We start from the raw sequence: 25,918 nt of genomic DNA on the forward strand, positions 1-25,918 counted from the left end.
AATAACGTTAACAGACTTTACACATACATAATATGGTACATTAGTCCTAGTATGAGAATAATGGAAAACATCTAAATTTGTAAAAGTTTATTTTCCAAAATATACCAAAGTCTTTTTGTTTATTGCCCCTTTTTAATTTCACGTCGTATTAAAACACTTCGTTTCGTAAAAAGATAATTACTACATTGACTTTGATGTTGTAAAAGTTGACTAATTATGAAATACTGTTTTGCGCCTCGACTGTACCGCAACTAATTTATTGACACAAAATTAAGTTAATTAAACTTTCTTTGACTCCGCCATCGGGTCGGGCGACAATTTGATTAACTCCTGCGATATGAGTCGGCGACATGTGTGTAACAATAATTAATTGAGAATCGTAATTTTGGTATAACTATTTGAAGCTATGGCTTAGACGTGTATCTTTTTAAAATGAGTATTAAATCACAAATTGACAATACTAACAACAAAAGACTTGAGAAAGAAATAAAATAATCAATGAAATAAAATTTTTACACTTTCGTCTAATTTATGGTACTTATGGATATTTAACTTTGCAGTATTGACAAAAGCTTGGTAAGTATATTTGAGCCTCGTTAGTAAAAAAATACAAATAGATAAATGTCAGTTTAATTCCAAACCTGTGGTTGCCTACTTATATTGTTAAATTAAAACATGAGTTACTATTTTTTCAGAATATGTTTTTTTTACTTTCTTAAAGACGTACTTAAAATGATTAGTCTCTAGATGATTTAAATAGTTTGCTAACTATTATAGATATAAGCGTAAGTCAAACTTTTTGTTGAAAATTTTGAGCACTAATTCGATAAATTACTGCAATTAAGATTAGTTTAAACTTCTAAACTACAAAGTTTCTGAGCCGTTTTCCAAGACATATTGTAACTGACATATTAAATGAAGATATATCTCAGGCGAAATTTTATAAGTTTCAGGGACTTTACTTTTAGTGCAGAGTAATAATGACAAACCAGAGTGAAATTAATGAAAGGGGTCTCGCAGTAAAACGTTGCCACTGTACTCATTTATTTGTTAGTGGAAATAAAATAAAAGCAAATTAAAATTTAACTAAATGTTTCTTCGAAGTGGACTTTTAGCGATCCTAACTTAAAGGCGAGACATAATAATCCATACTAATATTATAAATGCGAAAGTAACTCTGTCTGTCTGTCTGTTACTCAATCACGCCTAAACTACTGAACCAATTTGCATGAAATTTGGTATGGAGACATTTTGATACCCGAGAAAGGACATAGGCTACCTTTTATTGCGAAATAATATGTACCAGGGGCGAAGCCAGGGCGGACCTCTAGTATTTCATAAATCTTTTTTGTTTGCAATTTTTGTACTATTTGAAGTATATTATAGCGGATACAAAAAAAATTGTTAGATTTAAGACAACCTCAGAATAATTATGCGTGCTCAGTAGTTCTCTCGTGCACAAGACGTTTGTAATGTCTGTTTATTGCTAGCCCTTTAGAACCCTTAGGTATCAGCATTTTAATGCTTAAACTAATTAATAATTTAATAAAAATGGATACAGTTTAATATTTTTATAACTTGAACTTAAAATCAGGTCGAACATGAAATTATTTCAGGGAAACTTTATTTGAGTAATTATCTTTTTAAGCATTTAAATCTGAAACGATTTTTATAAATATTGGAAGTGAATATGGTCTGCGTCATCTAGTTTTACTTTCAATGAACGGAGTAATTTCAGTGTTCAACTTTGTACAACAACTGCGCACTCTGTTTCAAATAGTTCAAAACAGAACAAAGGATAAATAATTGAAAATAGTTGTAACTCTGTAAATTTTCGTTTTTCTTAATTAATAACACTAGTATTGGAATTGTTTCTGCCATTTCTATATTGTTACAGAGTTTCTATAACAAGTTCTGATTTCAGTTTGTTTTCAGTAACCATACATATTATATGCCCTTCATACTTAGTTAAATGTAATATTGCCATGACTTTTCGTAATATCCTTATTTTTAGTACGTACCTACTCAATTTTATACTGTTCTGATTAAATATAAGGAAGGTTAAGGAGCAAAAACTTAAACTGAACGTAGAAATTAAAGTATCGTCTATGCCATCATGTTCTTTTTGTATTTGCCACAACGCGTCGTTGTTATCTTTTGAACCACGAGACGAATTATGAAAGCGACCACTTTTTAGAACCATCAACCGTTATTTGCTATTTTTAGCTCATTGAATCGATTAACTTCCCCTAAACATAATTTCTGACTCTAGTTTACCTAATGTAAGCGTAAAAGCTAAGAGATCCATCATCTTTTATTGAGCCTACAATTTGTGTAGCGTCTGTGTATTCTGCGGAGCAAAAACCTTTTATAGTTTAATCTCGTAACGAAATTGCTTTCTCTTGTTATGTTCCATTGAAGTTTTCGAAAGCTTAGAATTTAGATAAATAGAGATGAAAATGTATTCAAAATTTATAAGATCTTAAATATAGACCATTTGTCATTTACTCGTATATTTGTCATTGAATCACACCTCTGACCTTTTACAGTAACTGATATTATTTTAATCTAAAAATATTATATTATTTATATTAAAGTGACTTCGCTTCTTTACGAAGTTCTATGATAAAAATGGAAGTTGAAAAAGTACGGGACTGTAAAACATTTCAGTCAATCATATTCTTATTGAGAAAATTACGTTTACCCTGAACAATTCTTAAGCTTTAAATATCGTCTATCCGTTAATCGCTAGAATTAATGTGTAAAAACCGAAAAATCATAAAGTAATAAGATAATTTTCACTATTTACTAACAGAAATTTCGGAAAAAAATGGACAAAAATTTGAAAATTTTCTCATTAAAAAATACATTCGCTGCATCCAATTATTCAACAAATTTTAAGTTAATCACAATCCAATTAAGCCGGCTGACTGACACTCGTGACGCAACACCAGTCGCGTCCAGGCGATAATGAAGTTTTTTTCTTCTACCCTCCATTAAGCTTAAATAGATCCCGCACAAAGCTCTTAATTGTAATTTATGTTTTGTTTTTAGCAATTTCATCAAAACAACTAAACGTTTACAAACAAAACCGTATCGATATTCGTAATTAATATGTACTAATAAAACTTTAAGACTTCCTAAATACCTACCTATAGGTGGTAAAATCCAAATTTTGTAAATTAAAATAAAGTTTTACTAAAAAGATACCGTAACTACTTTATCTAAATGTTAAATTATTGTAAATTGGACAAAAAATAAAAATAATTTGGAAAATCCAAAAGTGCACACCTCATAATTTTTTTTAATAAATATTTATTAATTATTATTTTTGTTTATTTAATAACAATTAAACCACATCGAATCAGACCCTGAAAAATGAAAGGGTTCTATTCCTGAGCATACTCAAGCGTAAGAGAAAAAAAAAGACTCGATTAGTAAAGTATTTCGGTCGCTATCGTGTTAACAAGAAAAAGGATCCGCACATACAGACACACGGACGTCCAAGACAGAACTTTTTTAAACTGTTTTTTAACTAGTTTAAATAACAAAAATGACATCAAAAATATCATGAACGTTAAAAATAGTGTTTTTTCTTAATATGTGTGTGTATGTATTATCTTACAAGTGCAATGTATGATACAAAAAGACATTTTAAGGGCGCTTGTGCACTACAAGGAATTTTACTGTCCGGCATTCCGATTTTTTACGGTCCGGTGTGGCATGAAAAAACCGATGAATTGCTTGTGCACCTGTCCGTCTTTACTCGGATCAGTGCGGTACAGTTCAAGGAAGTTTGGCAGTATAATGCTATCATAAATGATTGTTTTTGCATTTTACAAGAAACGAGTAAAAAATATAGAAGGTGAAATATTATATTATTTCGTTATAATAAAAAGTAAAGTTCCGTAAGAGATTTAAAATGCGTGTTTCACTTATTTATTTTAATCGGTGACGAGGAGCTAAAGCTATTCCCACTTGAACTTTAACTTACCAACACTTACTTAGATAATAATAATTATAGTTCAATGCTTGGTCAATGTATATAAAATAACAATACCGACTTCTCAAATCTCATTGCCAACTAAAAGAAAGTAAAACAAGAGCTTGCTTTCAATTGGCATATGCAGTAAAAACAGTAAAATCCAAGCATTCGAAAACAATTATACCTACAGCGACTCGTAGACATAAAAAACCATCCGGAATAGGGAAAAGTAAAATGTCGGACAGTAAAATTACGTATAGTGCACAAGCTAGTATATAGATTAATGGCGTGCCATACCGGACCGTAAAAAATCGGAATGCCGGACCGTAAAATTCCTTGTAGTGGACAAACGCCCTAAGTTTGAAAAATCAGATGTTTTGCGCGAAGTGACAGTAGTACCCACCTCAACGCTTCGCTTATGAGGCGTGCAATACTTTACTGGCTTTATCGAAAACTTAACAAATTAAATTACTTTCCTAGACAACCACTCTTAAAAAATCTTAAACGCATTCAAATCCGTTGCCATAGTTTTAAAGATCTAAGCATACATAGGGATAGACAGACAGGGGGAATTGACTTCGTTTTAGCTGTGGTTTTAGACTGTAGTGATATTTTATTTAAGGGGTACATATACTACGTACTACAACATCGCAGTTTTTTCCATTTCCAGACTCACATGGTTACATACATGGTGTTCACAGCTCGATGCTTGAATGTACTAGTTTAAACTGACTTTCGCAGCTGTTAGCAAAATGTTAGTTTGTCACGGGAAATAAAAACGTCCATAGTGACAGCGACAGTGGGTACATTGATATGGAAAAATTCTAGCTCGAAAGATACATTCTCTGGTATGCAAAATTTTTAAGCAATATCTCTTTTTTTTTGTTTATGCTTGATAATTCCAATATTGTTTACATAGAACGAAGTCTGTAAAAAGAAATAAAAGTAAATTTCCATCCCTGTAGTTGTAGACTACAGGCCCATGTTGAAAAAATTATGGGTCATTTGACCCACCACCTGACCTATCTAGAATGATATAAGAGCATAAAATAATAAGATTCAGCACTATGACGTCACTTGTAAGCTGTCCACCTGAGTGCAGATGAGAATTCGAAGGTTCAGGTAGAGATTTTCTCCCCTTGTCTCCATGATTTTTGTACGGCGTTGCGGAATAATGGCTTAAAAGCAGTATAGAAATAGTATGACACAGATGCCGTACAAAAATGGTGGTCCACAAAGTCGGAATTTATTTTTATTTTTCGACAGTTGCCGGGGTAAATTTGGTCATTTGATTTTGTACGGCATCTGTGTCATACTATTTCTATACTACTTTTAATCAATTATTCCGCAACGCCGTACAAAAATCATGGAGACAAGGGGAGAAAATCTCTACCTGAACCTTCGAATTCTCATCTGCACTCAGGTGGACAGCTTACAAGTGACGTCATAGTGCTGAATCTTATTATTTTATGCTCTTATATCATTCTAGATAGGTCAGGTGGTGGGTCAAATGACCCATAATTTTTTCAACATGGGCCTGTAGTCTATTGTCACATAAGGTGCAAAAACTACTCAAAAATAAGAAATGCTGCAGCTTGAATAATAAAGTTATTATGATGTTGAATCGTTATGCATGTGAAGAAACATTCGCGAACGTTATATCAACCTACAAGTGTCAGCAACACGAATTATACCGGCTTCAAAAGTTAAACAACAATCTCATACTTCCGCAAGTTTAAATTTCATAACAATACACATGCGTACAAAATGTTATGATTATTATGTAAATTAGTGTTTCACGTGCCCGTTCCTAATCTCATCTAAATATTTAATCCTTTTAAATGAATAATGGGTGTGATACGCAATTAGCGAAATCGCATTAAGAGACTTTTCGTATTAATTCTCGAAGGATATTTATAACATTAGCTTGTAGTATTTCGTATTTTTCATGGTTAATCTTAGCTCTTAAGCGCGTCACACACGGTGAAGATACTTTAATATTTTATGTTAAGATTCTCTAATATAAAATATTACAGTATCTTAAGGTATCCGGTATCAGCGTTCTGACCATCATTTTTCTTTTTGTCATTACGTACTAAGACCCCTGTAGAACCGCCATCCTGTTACAAATGACCCGAAACACTGACACAAAATTTCGGGTTAAGATACTGTAATATTTTATATTAGAGAATCTTAACATAAAAATATATTATAGTATCTTCACCGTGTGTGACGCGCTTTATACTCATACTAGATTTCCGCCCGCGGCTTCGCCCGCGTTTTCAAAGGAAAACCCGCATAGTTCCCGTTCCCGTGGGATTTCCGGGATAAAACCTATCCTATGTGTTAATCCAAGTTACCCTCTATATGTGTGCTAAAATTCATTGTAATCGGTTCAGTAGTTTTTGCGTGAAAGAGTAACAAAGATGCATACAAACTTTCACATTTATAATATTAATAGGATATCAGCTTCAACGTCCTCTACGGCATGCAGTTTGCCAACTTTTATTTTCTTAAAACCTAACTCGACTCGTAATCAATGTTTTTTTACTAACGTTCCCAAAAACTACGTTGATAAATCATAGGCACAGACATGTATCAAGATAGACTAAGCGAGTGTATGTACTTCCCGTGTCCAAACTAAGTTTATGAAACTTACTTGACGCTGGCCTACACTCAGTCCGCGCTTGCAGTTCGCCAAGGAAAGACGTGAAGCTGAATAAAGTAAAATGCCGAATTGCGCCGTTATAAACTGTAGAAACTCCACAACTGTGAGTGGCCGAGTTAGCAGAGATGTTTCCTTCCACCGGTAAGTAATTTTCTAATCAGAATATGCACTATTTATTTTAAAATCAAATAAAGAATATCTGTGAAAACGATCGTGACAAACACGGATACCAACTCATACGAAATGATTCGGAATACATTGCGGCTTTTACTTGGCACGGTAAAGATCGCGTCGTATGATAACAAGCAATGAATAGCGTCTTCTCATTTTTCTGTTCTCATTTTTCTGTCCAATTTTGTGGTTAGTGATGTTCATTTGATGCAACAGTTCTCGATTCTAATCGATTTTATAATCGAACAGAAAAATGATAATTTGAAGTAGCAATTTTTCAGAAAAAAAGGCATAGATTTTTTTTGTCATTTAATAGGACTTGACCTAGAACTTTTAAGTATTTTAATACAAAGGTACTAAAAATAAATATTATGACATGGACGCCATTAGTTAAAGTGTCATCTTGGAAGTTTTTTAAGAAAACTCCTTATTGCTTAGACTATGTTTGTTTTTTCAGTTTTCCAAGTAACCCGAACATAAAAGAAAAATGGATCGATGCAACGGGACATAAAGATTGATTGATTGACAGTTTCATTACTTTCTTTCGATGGCCTCTCTAGTACGTAGTACATGGTAACTCAATGGGCATATATAAGAAAAAGCTAAAACACATTAGTTTACTTGTTAGAATATTAAAAGGTTTATAATTTTATTTTATCATTCCTCTGTCTATGGTAATTATCATTTTTCTGTCTTGAATCGATTTAGTAATCGATTACGATTCATTTATTTAACTACCTCTTAGACATAGATCTGTCTACCTCTTAGAACCGTTTGATCTGATTTCTTTCGATTTACTTCGATGGGATAGGACGATACTAGAATCGCCGCGCGAGTGGCGTCTCATCGATTTAGCGTAAAATGAAATTACCATCACTAAAAAGCGCTCGTGACGTCATAACGCGTCAAGGTCAGTACAAAAAATATGACACGCTTGGTTTTCATACAGATCGCGGTACTTGCGTTGTCTACTAAAATATACATGTCTGTGATCATAGGCTATGTTTAATGCCATTTTTAGCCAGGAATAAGTAATGTTGAAATCTTCCTGTTGATGATTTGATGTTCTAGAATCTAGAATTATATTGCAAGCTCAATTTTTTATACCAATTATGGTTATAGCATTTCATATTTGAAATGAGATACTTTATATCAGTATTTTAATTACGAAGCACACATATTGCCAAGTTACCAGTCATTAATAGACTGACCGCATATTGCGACTAACATCCCATATATAACTGTGACACTTATCCTAAATCTCACGATACGATATTCCATCTCTGAATGTTCAAACATAGGTAGGTACTACTTAAGATCGTTACAACCTATAGACCTTTTTATTGTGCATCAAAGACCTCGATAGGAGTTCTTCAAAGAGTTTATGAGTCGGAAATGTCTGCAAGAAATCAATGATTATGTAAAAAACTTTCAGTAGGAACGCATTTGCATATAACGAGGTGTTTATTTAGCCTTGGTTTTGGTCCTCGGTAACAACTAGCCAAGGATCTTAAAGCTTGCCTACATGCATATATTAAAGCAGTACTGGATGCAGGTCTTGTTGCAAAGGTAAAGCGTATACAGAAGTTTGCCTATACGAGTATATTTCTACGGACGAACACAATAAAACCCATATAGTATGTCTTCTCTAATCAGGCCTTATAAATTATAGTCTGTTTTTCTTTACACCTTAATATAACAGTAGGTAATAGGTATCTGTTGGATGAACCTTGTGAGGGAAATGAAAATGTGCTTATTCCATATTATTCAGAATCTAGATACATGTAACTTACAACTTTTACATATGAATTCTGTTAATAACTAGCCTGATGCATTCAGTTCATTACGCTCGACTGTTTATTATCACACGCGTTTCAAACTTGCGGCCGACGGACGTGTGGCGTGAGGCGATGCATGTAATACTCTAATAACAACATAATATATTATGTGTGCAGACGTGTGACAAACCCTCTGGTTAATATATTACATTATGTAGACTTAGGAGAGTACTGAAATTATTGTTGTTATAGGATGTTTACCATCTGCTTCTAATATTATAATTAATTAATTGCACCTATAAGAACTTAATTTAAAACTTGGTTATTACTGTCATTCATATAACCAATATGTTACTTATTTTTCTTGCGTTTTCTTATAACCGTATACCTTTCGCATTAGTCTCGCGACTAAGAGCAGTTTTCGCTCTAAGCAATTTGTATAGGTTCAGAACATTTCGCGTTTCAAACGAGCTCCACGTGGCTCATACACCGTGATGAAATCTTACCATTTATATTGAAGTGCTCTCTGTTTATCCATTGTCGACAATCACATTCCCATCAGAGTAATGAAGGAAGATAGAATTTTTCAACCTTAAATTTTCGTAATTTATACAAGCGAACCAGTTTCAAAATGTTTGTGTTACATTTCGGTTATTATTTTAATAACGTGCGCGGGAATATTTTGTCTTTCCACGTGAATTGTTACCTTATTTCTCTTTGTATTGTATTAAACGCAATTTAATGGTTCTCGAGCAATTAACTACTTACTCGTAATTTTAAAAGGCGGCTGTAAAATTTTAATTTTATAATCTCACTTGTTGACCCGATTAAAAATTAATTAATTTTATAATGTTATGCTTTAAATCATTAAATCTGTTATAGGTAATATAAATAACAGAAGATAGTTAGAATTTCCCATACACCACTATGAGGAAAAGAAACCCAAAGCTTACATTGGAGATATAAGTTTTCACATATCGATATTGACTAAGCCTCTTTACATACGATATTTACACCTTCCAGATAATCCAATATTGTTTCACATGTCCTCACACGAAAACAGTTCGTGGGATAAATCCTGATTTATCCTTCTTTCTGTCAATGCTTATGAGTGGTGATTTAGGTTATCTCTGTCCCTTTTAGTGACACATTAGATGATAAGCCGTATTTTTGGTATTATGTAATATTTATTGTGATAACAGGTTATTGATTGATCAATTACATTACATGATTCATCAATGATTCTCGTTTTAATCTTGAATCCTTGTGTGCATGTAAACATAGAAAATTAAAAATAAAATTCATTTGAGAGATTTTCCTAGACTTAGATTTATTTGTGGTAATCAAGTGGTTTCATTATGTTGCTTTGTAACCAAAAATTTGAAATATTAATGGTTCTTTAAAATATACTTACCTGCATACGTATAGTCAACCGTATAGGTAAGTGTATTCAAACTATTTATTCACAAAATATGTAGCTATCTAGGTATAATATATGACATGACAAAATAAATCACAGTTCCAACGTTATAAGTAAAATCAGAAATAATGAAATCAGATGAACAATTTGTAATCCTATTGTTTCCCAAGGAGCGTTTTTTTCTTTACTTTCTTCCCGCCATTTCTCAAACGCAGTTTTACGTAATTGCATTCTTTGATCTTCGTATTAATGTCGTATATTAATTTTCACGCTTTCTGAGATGGAATACGTTTTAACTAATTGAGAATATTAATCATTTTAGGGCATTTTAAATTAAATTTCAGCAAATGCCTCTTTAATAATAGACGAAAGAAATATTATAATAATAATTTTTAAAACAAGTAGGTAAGTACTTTTATTATTAAGGGTACAATCCAATTTGAGCGGCGTAATATTTTTAGCATTAATTAAAATTAACAATGTAGGTAACTTTTATAGCGTTTGGTACATTTTTGCCTTGTTTCATTTTTATCTCGTTAAATAAATCAGGATATTGTAAACCAAAAAGTGGTTTTTATAATAAACAAATTTAGAGAATCAGATTATTGAAGTACCTTCATTCAATTCACCCGTTTATTATATTTAAATGTTGTTTATATAATAAACACACTTACACAATAAAGTTTTATTAAAACAACAAGCAGAAACAATACAAAGTGTAGGTAACTCATGGATTAATATTTACCATTTTTAAATATTTCTCCGTCAAATGATCAACACAATGTTCAAGTGAAATTTTAGTAACTACTAACTATATGTAGTGCATATATGCACTTCAATTTAAACAAGAGTTTAAATACAATTAAAGTTTTGAATTGCATTTAAATTTAGATATGAATCATCTAAAACATCTAAAACATGTTTGTTGAACGTATTAAGTTTCATGGCTGCTTCAATGCCAGTATTTGTTGGGAAACACTACAGTAAATCATTCTGTAGAAACCGCACGTGGCAGGAAATTGCTGGAAAAACGTATGTTATACAGAATATAGACGAAAATATTGATAAAGAGCAGATAGAATTTACTGCCTCGTTGGTCTACTGGGTATTTTGTTACTTTTAAATTTGTATGGAAATATAATACGTACAAGGAATTTGATTTTCAGTTTTGTTTCAGCAATTGTATGTAATCAAACTTCAGTGGTTTCACTCGCGTAGTGAATTACAGCTATATGCCATATTCTATCTTTGGGCAATATTTCATCCAAATTCTATTACTATAATCAATCTCTGTGGCTTATTACGATTAGCAATTTTCAGCGAATTCCCACAGTGCGAGCGGCCTCGCGAAGCAATTGCTACGCGAAGCCGTTCGCTCAATAACCGTGTTCATAATGTTGTATATTAGTAACTAAGCATGTGTATTATCACCTCCATCATCATCAGGTCACTGCAGGGACCGTACCGACAGAGATTCTTCGGTCTAAGTCACATTACAAAGTTTTTGCATAATACTAGTTTAATTCCTTCACAAATGGGAACGGTAGCGATGAGATACAAATTTCAAAATGCAAAGTCTCGCGTGGTAATGAAAACACTTAAAATAATGAAGCCATGAAAACATTCGATAATAGTAAATCGAGGCTATTTACCGGCCAGAAACGATATAGTTCATCACAGCATCGCTTCACCGCACCCTCGATAATGTTATAGACCTCGGGAGATAAAATGATCTTGTTTCCGAGATAATCATAAATTGGACTTTCATTACGTACGTGAATTTATGATTTGTTTTTGGTTTTAGACGTTGTGTATAAAATCAGTGTTAGGTAAAGAATATGAGGAATATTGAATTTAAAGTTGCTAAATATATGATTCTGCTTGCATATTTTTGAATTCAATAAGTATTGTAAGAAATAACAAGGGAGGCCGGTTTAAATATTAGTTTGAATGCAACAAAAATGTACTGCGATTCTACACAGCTACCTAATTGATTAACAAATCGCAGCTAGTCAACGACTATTAGCAAAGTGAAGGTAGTTGGGTCGAACGTCGTATAAACAACGTCCGAGCCCCTAGGCACGATCCGTACGAATGCGCCACGAGTCAAAGGAAAGCGGCAATTTATAGTATTCGACAGCTAAGCATGTTCTGACAGGTGACAGTGACAGCTATATTGACAACTATTCATCCACAAAAATATTAAATCAAATGTTACGTCTAACACGGCCATACTGACAAACGTACGTCCTCGTACGCCTTTTCTCGTATTACAATACAACGGTAGTTCATCTCGGGATTTCAAAAACACACTGCCTCGGCCACACTGACCATACTTTTCTACGCACTCGTTAGTAAAACAGCGACTAGACAATACCTCAACGCTCAACTCCGACTAGCGAGTCAACTCACTACGGACATACAGACGGCGACTTGACGGTATATCTACGCTCGTACGACTAGTGAAATACATCACTACGATACGTCAGCGACTAGACAATACCTCAACGCTCAAATCCGACTAGCGAGACAACTCACTACGGACATACAGACGGCGACTTGACGGTATATCTACGCTCGTACGACTAGTGAAATACATCACTACGATACGTCAGCGACTAGACAATACCTCAACGCTCAAATCCGACTAGCGAGACAACTCACTACGGACATGCAGACGGCGACTTGACGGTATATCTACGCTCGTACGACTAGTGAAATACATCACTACGATACGTCAGCGACTAGACAATACCTCAACGCCAGGGTTCGACTAGCGATTTGAATCACTACGAGCCAATAACATTCATCGTCAAAAAAACTCGGCACATGCTTCAGGACACCACTCGCCACGCCAGGGCACCATATTATGCTGTGCCTCGGCTTGAGTCTTCTTTCCGTAGTCACCACAACAAGTTTCAACTCGTATCGATCACTAGGCAGGATGTTCACTACTTCGTAGGGCCCTCGCATCCCTCAATCTAATTTACCTGTGAACTGAGAGGTTTTTATTACAAACACTGGACCGCAGCCCAGATAGCACACACAATTTCTTCGATGGACTACATTCCCGTTACAATAATCCACGTAACAAACTTTTACTTTACACAACGCACGAAATAAAAAAACACAAATGCCAGTTACAAAACTACGTAAACTTAAACACATTTAAAAATAGTGGGCTTGAATTCTATCCCAATTCTGATGTAAGAAATAACAAGGGAGGCCGGTTTAAATATTAGTTTGAATGCAACAAAAATGTACTGCGATTCTACACAGCTACCTAATTGATTAACAAATCGCAGCTAGTCAACGACTATTAGCAAAGTGAAGGTAGTTGGGTCGAACGTCGTATAAACAACGTCCGAGCCCCTAGGCACGATCCGTACGAATGCGCCACGAGTCAAAGGAAAGCGGCAATTTATAGTATTCGACAGCTAAGCATGTTCTGACAGGTGACAGTGACAGCTATATTGACAACTATTCATCCACAAAAATATTAAATCAAATGTTACGTCTAACAGTATTTTAAATTTTTATTTGAGAAAATATTGTTAGTAAATTGTTGAAAATATTGTTAGGTAAGTAAATTGTTTTTACATAATGCCAAGCTTAATTGGTAGGGTAGGGCTGTAGCTATTATGTCTGCATAGATATGAATACAAATATTTTCTCTCGTATAGCTCTAACTATAATAATATATTCAAACTTAGGAAGAACAAAACGCTACGAATTGAGATCTTGTTTGTTTTTGGGAAACACCCTTATTCCTATTATTAATTCTAATTCTAAGAAAACAGCTGAGCTAGTTCTTTATATTTATAAGTTAGGCACGTAATGATTTATTTATATCTTTGCTGTTATTTGAGTTTCTTCGTAAGGGGTGTAGCTTTTCAGGGCAGAATTGCCAGGGTCAGTTAGTACGTATTAAATCAACAAACACCAAAATATGTTTTTTACAAATTTCGTATTTCTGTACCTAACTAAGCACATATTATCAAGCATGTGTGATGGGTTTGGCCAGGACTGCAATTTTATCGTTTCATTGCTAAAGATCATTGCCACACGCAATATGACTTTTGCCCGTCCAATAATAATTTAATACCAAATTATTTATAATTTAAATTATCATATCTCGTCTCCAGGGGTTCAATCCCGTTATCACAACGATAAACAAATCTCCATTCCACAGTAATAGGTCCCTTGCGAGTTCAATAAATGGAAAATTCGATTCGGCCCTAACAAGCCAACTAAAGGCTCCTGGGCGGTAAAATTAAATTCAGACCAAGGCAATAATTCTCAGTTGCATTGTAAATTTGGCTAACGATAAGTCAGCTATTCCTTTACGTCATGAATGAAATATACGCTTGTTCTATACATTTTAGTAACGAATTGCAAGAAATGGAATAATTTTAAGATTTGAGGTTACGCTTTTACTTCGAGCTGTGTTTACCGAATTCATTATTTATTAACATGAGGGTACAAAGCTTGATTACGTTAATAAACCAGTCTTATGAAATATTAAAGCTTTTGTGTTGTAATTATCTGTGGACTTAAGATATTTAATTTCAAATTGAATTTTGAATATTCATCGTTGGTATGGGATACTGAAAATACATGGGAATAGACAATATATTTATATATTTTTATTCATAAATCGCTCACATGTGACATTTTCCCTACGGGTGAACTGCAACTCTAACAGAATCATATTTGTTTGAACTATAGTTATGTTATCCTTGTGACAAAGGACCAACCGTAACAACGTGGTACAAACCACACGCCATCAGAACGTATTTATGTCCCTAAGCGGCGTCAAAGCATCTGCAGGACTTCAATAGTATTGTAATATATGCGGGTATTTGGAGATTTGATTTGACTGAAAGCACAAACATAATACGTTGTGGTCGTAACGAAACAGGTAAGTCGGTGTCGCTCTGATGGACAGGACGGACGTCTTGTTGTAAGAAATTGCTAAAACTGTTCTTGTTATTGTGTTGTTTAGCTACTTGCGTGTATGTATAGAAATATACTAAAAAGGTTTTTATAATCAATAAAATACTTTTATTAATAGTGTTTTTAATTAATCTTGCAGGTACATAGTGGAAGTAGTAAGTACCTTTAGACTAAGGTACTGCCGTAAAAGAAATAGGAAAGAAAAAGGTAAAGTAGCCAAAAGTGGAGTTACATTTAGCATGTTAATTGTTCAAAAGAACAGCCAGATAGTTCACAGTATGTTAATTTCCCTTCGCTATCTAATTGGGCAATGGCCGCATGGCAAAAACACATTAAGTGCTTTTAACTGTATATTGTGTACGTCGTCTCATCTCAATCTAATATTATATTATAAAGGCGAAAGTTTGTAAGGATGTATGGAGGTATGGATGTATGGATGTTTGTTACTCTTTCACGTAAAAACTACTGAACCGATTACAATGAAATTTAGCACACATATAGAGGGTAACTTGGATTAACACATAGAATAGGTTTTATCCCGGAAATCCCACGGGAACAGGAACTATGCGGGTTTTCCTTTGAAAACGCGGGCGAAGCCGCGGGCGGAAATCTAGTATTTACATAAAACAAACATCCTAAGTCTAACATATGTAGTTTCATAATGCTGAGATCTGTTTGTTTTGCGATTCGCCGAAACTAACTAAACTAGACGTAGTTTGCTAATTATTATTTAGTAATATGAAATGGTACTTTAAATTGTATATAATATACGCATTTAAAATTAATTAATAATGACTATAACAAGTTCTGTCGATTCGCATATATACAAAAAGCAATTAAATGTTTATAAACTATGTAGTTAGAAGTTTATTTTGTTTTATGGGAAATGAAACACAGAGATGCAAATGTAAAATGTTTATTTAGTACTGAAATTAAATTTTATGTAAATATTCCCTAAAATAATAGAAATCTTTATTATTAACAATGCTATTGTGCTGTGATAGGATAGATTTACACGCACCACATTGCATTGTAAGCACTGTTACATTTCGATGAACAATTTTGAATAATCCTGACAAATACTGACTATAACGTACCACTAGTAACTATTTAATAATCTGTGCTAGAACTGACTAAATACTATTACTGTATGTTATATATTTTGTCCCTGATGTGAAAAATCTTGATTGGGTCATTTAATTTAAGTTAGTCAGTTTTCTTCGATCCGTTTAAATAATATCATAAATAAACGCTTTCACTTAGTAAATTTCGGTATCTTATCAATAGGTACAATTGTTATTTAGCAGTGATTAATTGAATAGAATCCAATCTGCATAACTACGCCTAAATTGCTACGGGTCTTATCAATAGAGGTAAATTTTCAATTTGACAATACGATCAAATTAAGTAGTAGCCTACCAAATAAATAATCGTGTTGTCACTATGTTTAAACTATAGACGTGTTATTTTCAGGATTATTTAAAGTGTAGAGTGAAAAGACTCGTATTTTTAAAGGTATTAGAATATTCGTAGAACAGATTAGGTCAAAGATAATTCGTTTTATAATAGGACTATTCAAAAGCGCTTCTAAAAGGCACCTAGCTGACTGAATAAATGTTTGAATATGATCATAGACTATTATTATTTTTTATATTGCCTGATATTGTGTACTATTAGTCGCATTTAAGATTTTTCGTAAATGCCGGCATTATTATGTTTTGTTATACATACCTTTGTTTTAATTAAGAATCTAGTAATTCTTTGATTATTTCATCAAAGGAGCATCAAACATATTTTTGTTGTTTAGTGGAATAATTAATTATCAATTATTGGATGTTAATTTTCCCCTGTTGCTTTCGTAAAATTGTAATAAAATGAATAATTGTAATTGTGCTAACCCTAATAAATATACGGATTGTGAAATAACAATACCTATGTATAAAATAGGATAAAAGAACATCGTTAAAACTTGCGTAGCATTTCCGAAGTTACACATTCCAAAGTTTTACCTCTTTTCTCTGGTTTTACCTATAAAGTTGGTATGTTTGTTCATCAAACAACCCACACATAAAATGCCGTAACTTCATTCAGTAAAAACCCTTACTACTACTTCATTCGGTAAAATAACTAGTCGTAAACGTAAACAAGATTACTTCATCTATCACCAGTAAGTTCGCATTGTAATGTCGAGGTGTCAGAGGCTTGTTTTAATCAGGTTTCATGTAACACTTTATTTGCAAAGTTTCCGAAGTAGTTTTCTTTTTCGGATGTGATTGGATTTAGATGTTTGTTGTGAGTAATTCACGGCTTACGGGGTATTTATAGGGACGTGTTTATTTGATTAATTACTTTTGGTTTTCGTAAATATAGTGAAGTAAATAAATACCTACATTACATGGTATGTTTCTTAGCTTAGATAATTAATAAAGTTTTGTATAAGTTTATGTAACGAGGATTTGAGTTCAATAGACAAAGCCGCTTTTCCATATACATAGTATAATCTTTTAAAAATACCTTTACTTTCTAAAGAAAATGTATATACACATTTAGGTAACTGTCTGTTTTTGTACTATCACGAAAACAATAGATAAATAAATAGATACTAAGCTAAATTACATACAAAACTTATTTCGTTGCGATGGCAGCAGTTACCTGGAACAAATACAAATTATTAAAGGTAACAAAATAATATAAACAGAATCTGAATAAAATCATTTCATTTGAGAAGTTCACAAATGAACAAGAGCGAACGGCTTAAAGTATTAATAATTAACAACAAACTCGAACTCAATTAGGTTCAACGTTATCGTAACTTTCCTAATTAAGAAATACCCTTTTATTTATTTTGAACGCAATCTTTTAATAATTCTTTATTTTATTTTACTAGAGATTTCTGTGACTTTTAAAAACTATCGCATTATAATATAGGTTTAGTTCTATCAACAGCAATTTCGTCGGTATGGCATTTTTTTATTCAAATAAGCACCTTCAGGGAGTGACGTATTGATATGCAAGTATGCACTTGAAGCTTGTTCTCTCAATTTATTTATATTATGTATCAATTTTCACGTGATTTTATAAACTTTAGACATTTTAACACTTTAAGAGATGAATAAACTAGATTGTGCAAATTATTATTTATATTAATTGAGTGTATAAAACAATAAAATCATTCTACAGGTATTTCAGGTAGAACAATATTTTTTTTAAATGCTTGTTCGATCTACTAGTAACTAGATATATATAATGGTTTTATGAATGCAGTGTTTAGGTGTTTATTTGAGAATATAATATGTATATATCACTTGTTCAATTTCAATAGCTTTGTGTCGTTTAAAATATGTTTGAAAAGCTTTTTAGAGTGAGCAAATATTATTTTTGCAATATGGTAGTATTTTCTTGTGTTTAATTTACGCGAACATAATCTAAAGAGGGTTCAATACTTTAATAATCATTAATAAATCGTCTTTAAAAGTACAAAATTATTTATTTAATTCTACCTTTGTAACAGAAACGAATAAATCCCCGAAGTCATTTGCCAATATAATTTCTGCGAACCAATTAACGTTTCAGCTTTAATAAGATTTTATTTAGTCGGCAAAAGGAAATGAAAATGAAAGAAATGAGAGGCGCTAAATAACAAACGATAAAACCTAAGCTAATAGCTGTAGCCTCCGGACCTGAGAATGATCGTTTATTTTGATTCATATTTATAAGAGAATTCCGAGATTATTGCGTAGATACTAAGTACTATGCGTGCCAACTAAGAATAGGACCGCGCTTGCTGCCAACTTCACACGAAAACTATCAAATTAGTACTGCCAGCAAAAAAATGTGCGAAAAAGAATTTTCATATAATTATTTTTTATTGTTCATGATTATATTTAATTATTGTATAATCGTTATATTCATTAAAAAATACTATTTATTGAATTTCACTGATGGATTATGGATAAATTAATTATACAGGTATGGAAACAGTATTCATAAAAAGTTAACATTATCGTAGTTAATGCGGAGATAGCAGTGACAGCGACAGCAATGAAGATTCAGAATACGACGACGATGACGCTGTGTTAAGTGGTGTAGAGGAAATATTATCCGATTGATAAAAACTGAAATAATATATATGTTTTTTTTATATACGTGCTTTTATTTTCAAATCCTACTCATTCATAATAAATTTGGCGTGAAATGTATTAGAAATACCAACAAAGCGTACATTAAATATTTAAACTGAATATAATTTCTTTATTGATTTTTTTGCACACCATACGCTTTGGTAATGAAGTTAGCGCGTATTACTGAACAATATGGCGTCTTGACAGTCCTATTCTTATTTGGCACGCATAGTAAAGCAACAGTAAAGGAGTTGAGGAATTGTATCATTTCAAATATTTAAGGTAGTCCTGAATAAACATTAACTGTTTTAGAAAAATCTTTGAATTTATGTTGACTGCTGTATGAAATAAGATTATAGACTGTTGATGTTTATTACATTTTTCAAAGTAGTCAAGGTATTTCTCGCATTCTTCTAACTTTATGTAACATATTTTTATTAAAGTGGCCAAGTCAATATACCTAATGCATAAAAAATAATTCTTCAAATCATTAGTAATATCTGAAAAACAATCACTAAATATAAGATGAAGCTGGATATTTCACTTAAATGCTAATAGCCTTAGTAATAAATTACATAATGCAATAAACTAAGGTTCATTGAGCAGTGATCATCACCATTATTCCTAATATTGCTAGATTTCACACTTTACCTACTATAAATTATTGATTTGATTTACTTTAAAAAAAATTACGTCGCCAAACAGAGTTAAATTCTTGTTGCAAGCTTAATAATCCTTAACATTTCTGTATTTCTTATTAAACAACCGTTGCAGCAGCAACCCAGCGTATAGATCCATAACTCTATATGTGGCTATACATCTCCCAGCATATGTTAAGATAAGGCCAACACACTATCCCACTTAATTATTAACAAATGGCGTCTTATTGAATATTCAAGAGGATTATTGCGCTAATTTGTTGTTACAAACGCTTGACTTATCACTGGCTTGACAAACGGAGAACCGAGTAGGTATAATATATATGGCATTTGCGTCGCCAAACAATTTAATTATTATGTCTATAAATAAACGGAAATTTCCAAATGTTGCTAAGGTTAAACTCCATAACAACTGAATATTTTCGTTCAAATAAATTTTCACAAAAAACAACCAATATTTTTTGACAAAACAATATCTGGGTCAGCTGGATAGATTTCGATTATTTATATTTTATACATTTTTAACCAATATACTTAGTTAAATATTGTTCATGTTATAAAAGATTCACTTCACGCAATATTCTAGTCTAAAAACATATTAACATGTTCCACGTTAATATATTTTTATTCACAACAATAACACATAAAACCACTGCAAACGGTCTTATTCATCAAATCAAGACCATACATTCCTACGGACATCGCAATTTTCTACTTTCATGCCTTTACTTAAGATGTCAAGTCGCATAATTTATGCATATAGTTTTGTGCGCATTTCATTATTATTCAAGAGGAACGCAGGCTACCTGGTCTTATTACAAGGAAAACTTTAAAGAACTCTCAGAAACGAGTGAAATTATTTGCAAGACCGGGAAATGTACGACGCTGGCTTCGATGTATATTTGTAGGCATCTCTTGGAAGAAGGTACCTAATAAACGTATTCAAACTGCTGGTAGGAACAAAACTTCTTCATTGGAATCTTACAAATTCCATGCATTTAAAAGTTTTTTATGAGACATGAATATGTATAGCTATAAAATGATAAGTTACGTACTATCAAACGTTTCTTTATCATGCTCGACTCACTTCCAACGGGGATTGAACACAATTCGTTTCCATTATTTTAATATGTTAAGCGCACTATACCGAATCTTTACATATTTTTCTTGATACAATTTTCATATTACTCGTAACTATCATTACGCAACTATAACAGGGCTTGTAAACCTTTCAACAAAAAGCTAGACACTATTGTAGGATACACAAAAAAATACTCAACTTTGTTAACGAGCAAAAAACACCACAACAAAGGGTTCAGATTACCTAGATATAATACATTTCAGCTATAAAGCGCCCTTGAAAGTGACTGTCATGTAAATAGGTAGCATCAATCACACGTAGAAAACCGTAATATTATGCCGAGGTGTACGATAAATGAACTTGAGGCAAACCCGAAATATGATCGCGTAAGCCTCCGCTTTATTACGCGGGAAAATTCATTTTTTCACCGGCTTCCCGCATCTTGTTCGTTAGAATGTTAACGTTTGGAAAGAATCTGGAAGCATTGATACGTTCGATACGTAAGATTAATACCTCCTATAGATTTCATTTCGACATCTCATAATAAAAATATACTTTATTTTGACTTTTATAATATTTTATTCGAGTATTTTAGCTTCTTTTATAAGATCTATAGAAAAAGGTTACGTATCACTGACGTACGTTCGACCCAAACATTCCATAAAATGAAAATAGTGTGCGCATTAATTAGCGAATTTCGTAACACAGAAATGGTTAACCAGCCAACTGTAAAGAGTAACGCCAAATAGAATCAGTCTCGAATCTCGAATTCTCGAAACAAAAACGAAAGTTTAAGTTCCAAACTGTGGAAATCTAGAAAATTCCGTACTGCGTTCAAATGGCGCTTGTTAGCGGTCGCAAATCCCCGTGACATTAATTCAACATGAACTGAATTTTAAAACTAAATCGTTAGACATTATGTCGCACGAAATTCTGGCTTTTCATGTGGAACTTTAATGTGGATAGTTTTTAGGTTCATTGCTGTCGCTTATCCGTGCCTGACGGCTTTATTAGGTTCTCAAGTGAAGATTGACAATTCAAAAATTGAATGAGCGCGGTTTTCATTTATTCATGAGTGAAGAATTGATTTTAATTCAAGTCGACACAAATCAAAACATATTATAATGGACTACAGGAACTGCGAACATTAGCATGCACTTATCACTGTATGATTTATTATGTACATATCTACATAAACACACAGAATATGAGAGAGATAGAGTGGATGAAATGGAAAGGAATAGAATGGAAATATACGGATAATTGAAGATCTTTCCTTAATGCACATATGAATATTATTTTAATTTCACATTAAAAACACATACTAAAAGGTGTTCTAAATTTTTTTCAATACTATAAAAATATATTTCCAAGCTTCAATGTAACAACTCAGAAATAATGCATAACCGGTACACTGTATGATAAAGCCATTTCTTTGTAACATTTATTTGAACAATTTCCAACAATAAAACATTCATGGATAGAAAATATAATAGCAGTTCGACCATAACTTGAAATTATGTACGAAGTTTGCGTAAAGCATAAATATGGAGAGTCCAGATACCAGGAACGGATCTGTCGATTTAGGGGCCCGGAGTTTGTTTAAATATATACGTATAAAATCCAATTAGCCCAGCTACCAAAACTTTCAAAGCAGATCTATATTGGAATTCATTTAAACGTAACACAGTATATTAAATTATAGCAGATATGATATTAGTTCCCTGATCACGTCGTCTATAAAGTCAATTTCTTTCCAGTTTATAGTTTGCTTTATAAATGTGTCTGATAAATAAATTGGATTTCTATATTATATACCTGCTCGTTACCAACGTAAAGTTATTTTTAATGTTAAATTTTATTGAAAAATACATATCAATAACTCTGCCTTTCTGTGTGTCACATGTATTACAACGGGGCCTCTAAACAAGGCCTCTAAACTCCGGGGCCTCTAATACTAATTCCTCAAAAGCGTCCAGCTATTTCTATTCATTTCATATCCTCTTATCGCTATGTACAATTTACGAGCTTACGTGCACTAGCTTCAGTGATACTAGCAATTATTGTTGCTTAACTATTATAATCGCAGACTTGTTACAAAAAACAACGATAGAAACAATATATGCGAAACTCAAAACAGTAAATTGCATGTGTATCGTTATTTTAGAACGCTGGTATGTTTTTGTTTACATAATAAAGTAACTATATTTTGCAAATATATCTTTAGTAATCATCATCAATCGGGAATATGTTTATTTGTATCTCACATAATGATAAATTTCTGGACCGACTTTTTAAATACTTTCGCTACTGCAGGAAAGCTAATTTTGCGTCAGTATTTTTTTTTTTGTCTTTGAATTGGATTAAATAATATTATATCTATGATGCCAGAAAAACGTTTTCGCTTATAGTTCTTTTTCCTGCTTCTGTTGTGTGTGAATGGATGAATGTTTGTTACTATTTCACTCTAAAACAGCTGAAGCTTTTATCCAAGCCGAGTGTAAGTGAAATAACAGATTGAAATTCGTGAAAATTAATATTTTTTTTACAAATAATGATGCTAAATAAAAATATCATATCATTGGATATATTCTGGAAAAGCACCCCAATGTCTCCTCTTTTTCCATTTGCAATCTTATCGCATTGAAATAGAGTCCATAAGCGCGTAACAAATTCAATATAATGTGCCTATATTCATCTTGATAAAGCTAATAAAATATTCGCATAGACAGCAAAGGTGGCTCAGTAATGCGTATCGTAATTACCGATACCAAATAGAGTCACGTTCAGACGTAATAAGACGGGAGAATTATGTTTTTCCCGTCTCGGTGGCGTGAGTTTATATATTTCGCTTTATCCTTAGAGAATATAGATTAAAATTTGAGGTTTAGAGTATGGCGGTGTATAATATAAAATGTGTACTTTTAGCTTGTAATTAAAAACGGTAGTAAAAGGTGTATATTTTTGTTTGTTTGATATTTTGAGTTTATCTCTGTGTGAGAAACAGCATCACAACACAATTATTTTTATTATTTCCTACACCAAACAGAAAAGCATGTTTCAAGGTTGCAATTATTACTAATAAAAATTTCGATTTAATAATAAGATATTCCAACCAATTCTAGTACAAAACGCATACACGTACCTACCTTCCTTTCAAAATTTCAAAAATATAATATCATGAGACAATCATCTTTTACTTACAATAATATAAGATAAACGGCGAGAGAACTCTAGCAAATGTAACATTCATCTCGAAAATATAATTAAGTCAAAAACAGTTGTTTCATCCTTCTGTTGTTTCTCGCATAACAACATTGTTGTATGCAAATCGAGACGTAATGCTGGATGCCAATTTACCCATTCAAAGGCGTATTGTTTTAACAGAAAGCGCCAACTCACGTTTTAAGGGTATGCTAATCCTAGATCACGCTTGCGAAGTTTATTCTTCAATTACCCTGTATGCGGGCATAACCGAACAGTCTAATAAATTTGAATTATTTTGAAAGAATTGCTCTTTCTCGCTAAAGGTTATCTATAAATCTATCTCCTACATCTTTATCGTTTGCCGTTTGTAAAAGAAAAGGGTGCGTAATCGTTTCATTTATTTCAATTTTATCACTATCTAAAAGAGAAAAGATTGGGACTTGTCCTAAGGTACTAAAAAAACATTAAATACATGCCATAAATATTTTTAAATAAACAACACTTCAGTAATCATACTTCCAAGTATGAAAAGCAACATTATCCACGAATAACCTATATAACCTATGTTCTCACGCAGTCTGAACTTATACAGATGAATCTACGGGAAGACGGTTGCTTTTTAATCAATAAGGGCAGATTTTAGATACTCCATATTAATTAAATATGTTCATTACACTCTTATAACAAAACGTACAACTATTAAGGCTTATCACACAAGAGCGATATCCCTTTTCCTTGCTTAACCTATGAAAATTATACGACACCACATTTGCCCTTTGTGCTCGAGTGATATACTTAAGACGTGGGGTCAGAACAAAAGGCTGCTAATAAGTCTCTCAGCCCTTAACAAGGGCTTGTCTTTGCTAGATTATTTTCAAGTGGTTCTATTATAGAATAATACAGTTAATTATCATTTACATTAACCTACAGGTACATTATAAGATCATTAAATTCTGATTAATAATAGCACATAGACATGTATAGAATGTATAATAATGACTCAGAACATATTTTTTATGCTCAGGGGTATGAGCGTAAATATTTTAACATACCAAAAGCAGTAAAATAGAGATACTTCTAAGTTCTACTTCGATTGTATGCCTGTGTATGAGACTTCGATTCAATTCATATATAAAACTACAATAAAACAAACCAAATATTCAAACACTGTAAATCCGTCAATCACATAAACGCCAAACAAAAATATCACAAATCCCGCTAGGTAACACGAGAAATATTTCAAAAATGAAATCTCTGCAAATGCTTCGAATAGTGCCTACGCATGTCAAAGTGACAATATTCGCGAAGTGGTAGTGAATGCTTTTATCTTATTCACGTCGCTTTTTGGCGGGAACACTGTATTTGCAGTGAACACTGCCATACATAACACATCCAGCACTTTTAAAGCTAATACGAGCGTTTATGTGACAGCCAAAGTTCAGTCTCCACGGATTTGCAAATTTAATCAGAGCTCCTAAAATCCCCGATAGCTTTTGGTACATAATAGTGAGGTATGACGTTAATATTTAATTTATAGCAATATTAAGGTTCCATTTGAAGTTTCAATTTGGTTGGTATGATAAAAATGATATTCCCAAATGATTTCACGTCACTTTTACTCGCGTATCAATAAATTTTATTTTTACAGCAAAAAATATATGTACCTAGTTCATAACTCATTGTCAAATATATCAAGTAAATCCCTTGTAACATTTTATATTCATAGGTAACTAAATGAATATAAAACGTCGTCAAGAATGTAGATACTTGAAAGTACAAAATAATTAGTTTACATTTCTGAATGAAGCAAAGCACGTAAACCATTTCAATCTAGAGACAGCGAATCATAATACAAATAGCTCGCGACGAACT

At 32.5% G+C, this 25,918-nt stretch overlaps 1 protein-coding gene across 6 annotated transcripts in view; it reads right to left on the reverse strand.

Annotated features, from left to right (window-relative positions):
• LOC149488546 (inactive angiotensin-converting enzyme-related protein-like) overlaps window positions 1-25,918 on the reverse strand; it is a 141,041-nt gene that overhangs the window by 20,330 nt on the left and 94,793 nt on the right. Inside the window, exon 2 of one of the 6 annotated variants that reach the window (XM_089695118.1) lies at window positions 17,599-17,630. The exons of 4 other annotated variants lie outside the window; for them this stretch is intronic. The gene's annotated coding sequence lies outside the window, so the exon portion shown is untranslated. Of the gene's footprint in view, window positions 1-17,594; window positions 17,631-25,918 lie in introns of all 6 variants that reach the window. One more of the 6 variants, XM_089695119.1, reaches the window with a different exon arrangement.

The sequence above is a fragment of the Colias philodice genome, chromosome 5, assembly GCF_061535455.1.
Source record: "Colias philodice isolate Cphi_HAF_F1 chromosome 5, ilColPhil1 Martin Lab GWU primary, whole genome shotgun sequence".
Taxonomy (NCBI): Eukaryota; Metazoa; Arthropoda; class Insecta; order Lepidoptera; family Pieridae; genus Colias; species Colias philodice.